The following is a 9,835-nucleotide window of genomic DNA, read 5'->3' as shown; positions in this document are numbered from 1 at the left end:
AGAAGACTTTAATAGATAAATGTGAATCAGTTATTTAATCCTTCTGATAATAGAACAACTTAAGGGGCACACCATGAAGTTAGGAAGTAGCACATTTAAAACAAATTGGGGAAAATTATTTTTACTCAACGCACAATTAAGCTCTGGAATTTGTTGCTGGAAGATGTGGTTAGGGAAGTTAGTGTAGCTGAGTTTAAAAAAAGTTTTGATAAGTTCCTGGAAAAGTCCATAAACTACTATTAATCAAGTTGACTTAGGGCATATCCACTGCTATTATTGGAGTTAGTAGTATGGGATCTAGTTAATGTTTGGGTACTTGCCAAGTACTTGTAACCTGGATTGGCCGCTGTTGGAAATAGGATGCTGGGTTTGATGGATCCTCAGTCTGACTCAGTATGGCAACATCCTATGTAGTTAGGTGCTGGTAGGGGCTGAGACTGGCAGGGGGGTATGTCGCTGCATGTTTTCACTATTGCTGTGAAGGTGTCTGTGTGCACCTTTTAATATATGCAAATCAGTAAAATCTCTATGTAAGAGCAAGGGGGGGGGGGGGTTTAGGCCCCTTTTACATATGTCCAATCCCCTTACCTACAGTCTTTATGTGGCTTTTGCTGTTTTGAATGCCCTTAGTAGGACTGAGATATCCCTAGACCTAGCCTGTCACATGTCAGAATACAAAATCAGGAAAAAAAAACTTTTGACGTGAGAAAAAGCAAAATAATATATACATATAAAAGAATTTCTCACAGATGATGGGACTTATTAAGGTCAAATTTACTGTAATAATGGCCCAGCAACCATCATAGTGCACAGGGTTCCAGCATATATGTCTGGTAACCTATAAGAGCTTATGCTTCTTTGTGCTGAGATTTAATCATTGGTTGCTTAGGGCCTTTTATGTCTCTCTCTCTGTTATTTGTAAAGCTGATCACTTAAGTAACTTATTTAAAAGTGATACTTAGCTTGACGGTGAGTGATTGAGTGCTGTAAAAACAGCTATCTCAAAAGACAACTTTGCCGCGAAGTTCTGCTGTTTGCCGCGATGATTTTGAGTGTAGAGAGGGTTCCTTACAGGTCCGCGAATGCAATCGCGTTGTATTTGAAGTCCTGTTTCTAGTTCCCTTTCAAGCCGGATTTAATCGCACACTGTCTGGACACCCGACGCTGCAGGGTTTCGGAGTTCTTCCTTCCTCAGGGGTACAGTATGCTTGTGTGCTGTGGATTATTGAAATGTGCGGCTTATTCTTGAATGGAAAACTCGCTGAGATGTGAGGCTTATTCCTAGTTTGTGTCGGCGCAAGTTTAAAGGGACCTTCCTGTCAGTGCCAGGGGTTAGAAGAGCAGACTAGGAATAAGCCGCACATCTCAGCGAGTTGTGGGGTGGAAGGACCAACACATGCATCATATACAGAGGCATTATGATATTTTCCGTTTTATTCACCATTCCCTTTCTAATAATTCCCAACATTGTTTGCTTTTTTGACTGCCACAGCACACTGAACAGACAATTTCAATGTGTTATCCACTATGACACCTAGATCTCTTTCTTGGGTTGTAGCTCCTAATATGGAACCTAACATTGTGTAACTATAGCATGGGTTATTTTTCCCTATATGCATCACCTTGCACTTATCCACATTAAATTTCATCTGCCATTTGGATGCCCGATTTTCCAGTCTCACAAGGTCTTCCTGCAATTTATCACAATCTGCTTGTGATTTAACTACTCCTGTAGGATAGATAAGGCTACAGGTGATCAAAAGATTTAACTCAGGTTCTCCTAACTCTTATCAGAGCTTTGACTGGTGTTTTCATAGAATTATTTTTGACTATAGTGATGTGGTGATCTATTGCTCCTGAACCAATAATAAAATAGAAAGCTGTGATCTAGTGTCAGGTGAAACGTGTATATGCAAGTTTGAGCCTTTTCTGTTTCCTTGTGGAAATCAGGTAAACCCTCCTGTAGGATAGATAAGGCTACAGGTGATCAAAAGATTTAACTGATAATCTGATGATACAAATTCATTAGTTTTAAGAGAGCAGCACTTACACTTTTGTGAGGTAATCAAATCAGTTTTATTGTGGTAGCATAAGTATACAAGATTTAATACGGTACAGGCATTTTCTTCTTTTTTTAAGTTTCTAAAATTTACAGAGCAGATTATTGTTAAGAAATAAAGCATAAACTCATGTGTTATCTCCAAGTCAACTTGCACTTGTCAGTTATGCAATGCCAAACTAATTAGCCCAGCTATAAGGTAATTAAACCAGTTTTCTCTCACCCTTAGCCATTGGCGAATCACATTCCTGCAGAAATCCAGGACCTGTCTCAGCAGCATGCATGGGGAAAAATCCAGCAAAACCCTAGCAGGCAAATGACAGGAAAACAGAACCCAAAGGTCTTACAGACATCTCTGTGAGATATGACAGCAGGAACAGGGTAAAGAAGTCCTTGGCTTGCCAAGGTTCTTTCAGGGAATAAAGCAGCTTCTCCAAATTTAATGGAGCAGTTATGCTGCGCATGAAACTCATTGCTAGTTCATAGGTATCATGAACTGCAACAGTTAACATTCTGGAAAAAAAAAAAAAGCAGTCTTTAAACTCTGGAGAATAAAATCCTGGATGTCACCACCATCTATAGACACAGGATTGTTGGAATACAAATGACATTGTCTGAGTCCAGATGAATATGAATATTCTCACTGCAGGTAACGAAGTTCATCAGTGGACATTTGCTGAATAATACCCATTTTATAGCTGGTTTCATGGCTAGATACTCACCAAGGACATGTTCAGAGTTCCTGTGTCCAGGGTGTCCTAGCACATTGTGATGTGCAGACAGCAGTCTGATAGGGAAGAACAATTGTTTATTCTCTGGGCGATTCAAAGTCTCAAATGAAGTTGCCAAGATCATCATGTGGCTAAAGACTCCATCTTTGTTTTGCTTAGGCCTGTGTGCCTGGTGTGCCTGGTGTGCCTGTTTCCATGAGCTCACCTCCCTCGCTGGAGACCCTTTGCTTCTCTTCTTGTGTTACCATGTAAACCAGCTCAGGGTTGTTTTTAGTCTAGCATAGCTGTGCGTGGCTGCACATTTTACTTACTGAATTGCGCGGGAATACCTAATAGGGCATTTGCATGTTGCGGGCGCTATTAGGTTCAGGGGGGTTGGACACGCGTTTTGGACGCGCTATTACCCCTTACTGAATAAGGGGTAAAGCTAGCGCATCAAAAACGCGCATCCAAATGCCGGCTAACAGTGTGCTCCACTGGAGTGCACTGTACTGTATCGACCTGTTGGTTCTTTGATAGAATATTGTTGAGCTCAAAGGATTCCACGTGGTTTAAGAATAACTAAAGAACCTAAGCTGTACACAGAACATGAAAATTTTCTGAACAAGTGGAACCAAATTCTTAAAAAGGGCTCTCTAGACTTAATGTTGTTAATAATTGAGAGAGCTAAAGCAACGGCAGAGTTGCTGCAGATGGTAAAAAAGTACCGGTTCGCCAAAGGAAGTGTGGTGTTTCAAAACATTTTTTAAATGCGGTGATTGCACAAAATAGGATTGAAAATTGGGAAATGGTAAATGATCCGAAGAACCAAATTGAGATTCCAAGACGGACATGACAAACGGAGCGGAGGCCGCACATGTTTCACCCCTTGCAAAAATCAAATAGTGTCAGGATGTGCCGAGAGGCGAAGGCCATGAGAGTGAGGCCCGAAGGCTCCGAGAGCCGCTACCTGGACCTTTAAGGAGTTGTACACCAGCCCCTTCTCCAACCCTTGCTGTAGGAAAGCGAGAATGTTGGAGATGGAGGCATGGCGTGGGGAGACCCGGAGGGAGAAACACCAAGTTTCAAACACCTTCCACACCCTCACATAAGCAATAGACGTAGATGGTTTTCGAGCCTGAAGAAGGGTGGAAATAACCACATCCGGATATCCCCGCCGTCTCAACCGGAGCCGTTCAAAAGCCATGCCGCAAGACAAAAGTGATCTACCCGGTCGAAAAATACTGGTCCTTGACGGAGGAGGTTCGGAAGATGTCCCAGCCGTAGAGGACCATCCACTGCGAGGTTGATCAGATCTGCAAACCACGGCCTGCGAGCCCACTCCAGAGCTACCAGGATTACTGGACCGTGATGAAGTTCTATCCGTCGGAGAACCTTCCCCACCAGAGGCCACAGTGGGAACACATACAGCAAAAGATTCCGAAGCCATGGAAGGACCAGGGCATCTATACCTTCTGCGCCGTGCTCTCTCCTGCGACTTATCTTGGAGGAGAAGTCCATTACCTGCTATTAAGTTCACGTAGAGAATAGCCACTGCCATTAGCAATGGTTACATGGAATAGACTTAGTTTTTGGGTACTTGCCAGGTTCTTATGGCCTGGATTGGCCACTGTTGGAAACAGGATGCTGGGCTTGATGGACCCTTGGTCTGACCCAGTATGGCATTTTCTTATGAAGAAGCGTGCTGCCTTCGCATTCCATTGAGTGGCCATCAGATCTAGATGGGGCATTCCCCATCTTAGCACCAGAAGTTGCATTGCTTCTTCGGAGAGCTCCCACTCTCCCGGATATAAGTGCTGGCGACTGAGGAAATCTGCTTGAACATTGTCTACTCCTGCGATGTGAGAAGCTGCTAGCCGGGAGAGGTGAGCTTCTGCCCATATCATCAACTTGTCGGCCTCTTGGGAGACGTGGTGACTTCTCGTGCCGCCTTGCCGGTTGATGTATGCCACAGTCGTCGCATTGTCAGAGAGAATTCGCACTGCACGCCCCTGGAGTAAGGGAAGGAAATGAATGAGTGCCAGATGGGCCGCCCTGGTCTCCAGATGATTGATGGGCCAGGTCGCCTGGATGGGTGACCATTGTCCCTGTGTAGACTGTAATCCGCAGACTGTTCCCCAGCCGGAGAGACTGGTGTCCGTGGTGACTATTATCCACTGAGGGGTTTTCAGGTCCACTCCTTTCAGTAGGTGATCCAGGTTGAGCCACCAGAGCAGGCTGTGTCTGGTTGAATTTGCTAGTGGGAGAGGGGTATGAAACTCCTGTGACACAGGTTTCCAGCGCGAGAGTAACACCTGCTGGAGCGGCCGCATATGGGCAAAGGCTCACGGCACTAAGTCTATGGTTGACGCCATGGAGCCAGCAGTTGGAGGTAGTCCCAGGCAGTGGGCGGAGAGAGAGTCCTGAAGCGGCGCAGTTGAGAGAGGAGAGAAAGTGCTCGATCCCGATGGAGGAAGACCTTCCCCTGTGTGATGTTGAAATGTGCCCCCAGGAAATCTATTGTTTGTGAAGGAGAGAGGTGACTCTTGTGGAGGTTGACGACCCAACCGAGGGAGCGTAGAAGATGTAGAACTCGCTGCACCGCCAGCTGACACAGACTCCGGGACTTCGCCTGGATGAGCCAGTCGTCCAGGGAAGGATGAACTAGAATCCCTTCCTTTCGTAGAGCTGCTGCCACCACCACCATTACCTTGGTGAACGTCCATGGAGCCATCACTAGCCCGAACGGAAGAGCCTGGAATTGAAAATGTTGTCCCAGAATCTTGAAGCGAAGGAAACGCTGATGAGACTGAGGAATAGGAATATGTAGATAAGCTTCCCTTAAGTCTAGGGAAGCTAAAAACTCTCCTTCGTGAACCGCTGCTATTACGGAGCGTAAGATTTCCATCCTGAAATGTGGAATCTTGAGAGCTTTGTTGACCATCTTGAGGTCGAGGATAGGACGGAAGTCTCCTTCCTTTTTGGGAACCACGAAATAGATGGAATAGTGGCCTGACCCTAGTTCCGACAAGGGTACTGGGATGATGGCCCCCAAGTCCAGGAGTCGGGTCAGCATGCGCCGTTCTATAGCCTGCTTTTTCAGCGGACCACATGGGGAAAAGACAAATTGGTCTCTTAGATGTCGAGCAAATTCTAACGCGTAACCGTGCTTTATGATATCCAGGACCCATTGGTCTGAGGTGATCTTAACCCACTCCTCGTAGAAGAGGGACAGCTGTCCGCCGATCCTGGGGTTGGAGGAGTGGGCCAGCAAGATTTCATTGCGTGGACTTAGCAGCCCCTTAGGAAGGGCTGTCCCTGGACTGTCTGCGGCCCTGAAAGGAATGAGACCTGGACTGTGACCGGGATGAGGCACTTCTCTGTGGGGCGGGGCTGGTCTGGACTGGCGAAAACGACGCTGGTCCCTGAAGTGGTAACATGTGGAACCGAAAGTCCTAGAGCCCAGAGGTCGGTCTTCTGGTAATTTGTGAACCTTATTCTCCCCAAGGGACTGTATGAGTTGTTCCAGCTCGTCTCCAAAAAGCAACTTTCCTTTAAAAGACAAAGAGCCCAGTCTAGCGTTGGAAGAAGAATCTGCTGACCAATTGCGGAGCCAAAGAGGGCGATGAGCGGAGACGGCTGAGGCCATAGTTCTGGCTAGGATCCGAAGGAGATCATAGAGAGCATCCGCCCCATATGCCATAGCCACCTCCAAGCGATCCGCTGCTTGTGCTTCATCCGGAGGAAGCTCTTGAGCCCCAAGTAATTGTTGCATCCAATGAAGTCCTGCTCATTGCATGAGTGAGCTGCAGCCTGCCCCATGGAGTCTTAAAACTCGCGAGTCATCCCCTTCCAGCAGCAGTATAGGGTCATCCAAATCTGGGTCCGGGTGTTGGGGAAGGAAAGGGTCTGGATTAGCCGGCTGGGAGACCCCCCGCACCCGAGGACCAGGGAGTTCCAGAGGGCAGGAGCCCCCTGCGGTGCCTGCCCCTGGAGGAACTGGGGGATGTGAGCCCCCTGCGGTGCCTGTCTCTGAGGGAAGCAGAGGATCAGGACCTTGAGAGATATCAGGGACCTCTCCCATACCTTGAAGTCTGGGAATCTTTGGGAGAGGAGGAGCTGCTGGATCCTGTGAGAGGCTTGCCAAATATGCACTATGCATTAGTAAAATAAACTGCACTGAAAAGGGCCCCGGAGGGGCCCCATTAGGCTGTCCCAAGCTGGGATTATGATGGACATGGCTTGTCAGTGTCAGAATCGGCTGGCGGGGGGGGGGCGAGGAACCGGAGTCATCCGGTAAATCGGGAGGTGCAGGAGCAGGCAGCTCCGAAATCAAGATGGCCGCCGCTCCTGCTTGAGAGCGGGTCGGAGCCGGCCTCCTTGAGGGAGGGCGGGCGTGCAGAAGCATGCGAAATTGGACAGCCCTCCAAGGTGGACGAACCCTTCCCGCTGGGGAGGCAGTCTGAGCAAAGGCCGTTGCGGGAGAGCCGGCCCGACTCCCCGCAGGCTGAACAACGCGCCGAGTGCGGCCTGGGAGAATGCAGAAATTGCTCTCCCGACGTTATCAGCAGCTGGCTCTATAAGAGCTGGACAGAGGAATGGCGCCTCTCTGTTCACAACGGCCCGAGGAAAATGGCTTCTCAGGGCGGGCTGCTGAGGGGGGAAGAGGTTGGAGCCACCAACATTCACCCTGGCAAATGCTGCAAAGAAGAAATTACAGGAAAATAAAAAACACTTACCCCCAAGGACAGACAGGAAAAGAAGAAAGTGTGCCTATCAAGTTCTGCCTGCAAACCCAAAATGACTGGGAGAAGTGACAAAGTTAAACTTGAAAATTTAAATCTTTTTTTTTTTTTTTTTTTAAAGTTGATCCTTACCAAGGTAAGAAAAATAAAATATAGTAAGAAATGCTGGGGAGCCATAGATGTCCCCTGCCATCTGCTAGAGTCAGAGAAAAATACTGAAGGGACACAGAGGGCGCTCCAACCTATTAGGGGCCGTCCTTTCAGTTTTTTGCTTTGACTCCATCTGCTGGAAGGGGGACACAACCCACTGTCTGGACTGATCCGGGTACGTACAGGGAAAAGAATTTCTAGGCACATCTAGACACGTTGCCTGTGCGTATATAATACTTTATGAACTTCAGGAGGAAGCTCTTTGGCACTCTGCAAGTATTTTGAAGGGGATTAGCAGTGAATTTGAGAGACTAAGATGAAACTCAACATGCCCTGGTTTGTATGCGAGATTCACTCCTGTCAAAATATGTACAAAATTAATATGGAGAAGAGAGACTAATTACTGCAAAGGGATAATGACAGTTAAACACCAGCAGGAAAGAAGGAAAAAATAAATGAATATAACAATGAATATATACTTTTTAATATAGCAAATACTTCACGCATATCCAGCATAGCTCTCTGCTTCAACGGCAGGGGAGAAGACAAACTGATACTTCACGCATATCCAGCATAGCTCTCTGCTTCAACGGCAGGGGAGAAGAAAAACTGATACTTCACGCATATCCAGCATAGCTCTCTGCTTCAACGGCAGGGGAGAAGAAAAACTGATACTTCACGCATATCCAGCATAGCTCTCTGCTTCAACGGCAGGGGAGAAGAAAAAGGATTCGCACTCACAAAGCGGGGAGTAGCTGGCTTGTTACGGCGGTTACTACCCCAAACCAAATAAGCCTGATACTTCACTTTCAATGCATATCCTGCTTCAACGGCAGGGGAGAAGAAAAACTGATACTACAAGCATATCCAGCATAGCTCCCTGCTTCAACAGCAGGGGAGAAGAAAAACAACCAATAAGGGCTGAACAACACAGTCTGGGTAAAACAAATAAGCAAGGGTGTAGCTTGCTTATTGCGGCGGTTACTTCCCCTACTACCCATAACTAATCAAGCTTGATATTTCACTTGGTTGCAGCTCCATCACTGCTCTCTACATTAATGGTGGGGGTGGAAGGGAAATAGAACCAAAGAGCTAAGAGAAACAGATAAGTATGAGAAAAAAATGTGAAGCTTGCTGGGCAGACTGGATGGGCCGTTTGGTCTTCTTCTGCCGTCATTTCTATGTTTCTATGTTTCTATGTTTCTCAATTAATAATAAATAAGAACGATACAAACTTAACAATACAACACATCCAAAATAAATGAATTGGATTAATGTACAAACATATCAATAAAATACATCAATGTTTCCCAGCCCTCTCTTGGAGACACAGCTAGCCAGTTGGGTTTTCAGGATAACCACAATGAATATATATGAGAGAAATTTGCATACTCTGGGTTTCTAATGTATGCAAATCTTTCATGCATATTCATTATGGATATCCAACTGGTTAGATGTGTCTCCAGGAAAGGGTTGGAAAAACACTGAAATACATAACCTGACATGGCCACGCCACATCGGGGTAAGGTTTTTGCAATATATATCAGAACAGAATAAATCAAAAGGGTCTAGACAACTGCTACACATATGAGGCAAAAACAGTGAATGATAAACTGTGTAAACATATTATTATATACAGCCATAAGCATTACAGATTCCATTTTATAAAAGCTTTTCATTTTTCATACCCAAACTGAGCAACACAGTGCATAGATAAGAGTGGAAAACAGCTAATACAGGTAATTCTGGAGCCCCAAACTGGGAGCTGGTGGTCCTAGAACATTAGAAACATACTATTTGCACAAGAAATACATAAAGGGGTAGATTTTCAAAAACCGTGAATAGGCGTACTTTTGTTGGCGCTCCAGGCGCAAACAAAAGTACGCTGGATTTCAGTAGATACGCGCGTAGCCGCGCGTATCCGCTGAAATCCGGGATCGGCGCGCGCAAGGCTATCGATTTTGTATAGCCGGCGTGCGCCGAGCCGCGCAGCCTACCCCCGTTCCCTCCAAGGCCGCTCCGAAATCGGAGCGGCCTTGGAGGGAATCCTCTAACGCCCTCCCCTCACCTTCCCCTCCCTTCCTCTACCTAACCCACCCGCCCGGCCCTGTCTACACCCCCCCCCTACCTTTCTCCGGGGATTTACGCCTCCCGGAGGGAGAAGTAAATCC

This window comes from Rhinatrema bivittatum, chromosome 4, assembly GCF_901001135.1.
Source record: "Rhinatrema bivittatum chromosome 4, aRhiBiv1.1, whole genome shotgun sequence".
Taxonomy (NCBI): Eukaryota; Metazoa; Chordata; class Amphibia; order Gymnophiona; family Rhinatrematidae; genus Rhinatrema; species Rhinatrema bivittatum.
The sequence above is the reverse complement of the archived record's forward strand: the minus strand, read 5'-3'. Positions refer to the sequence as shown.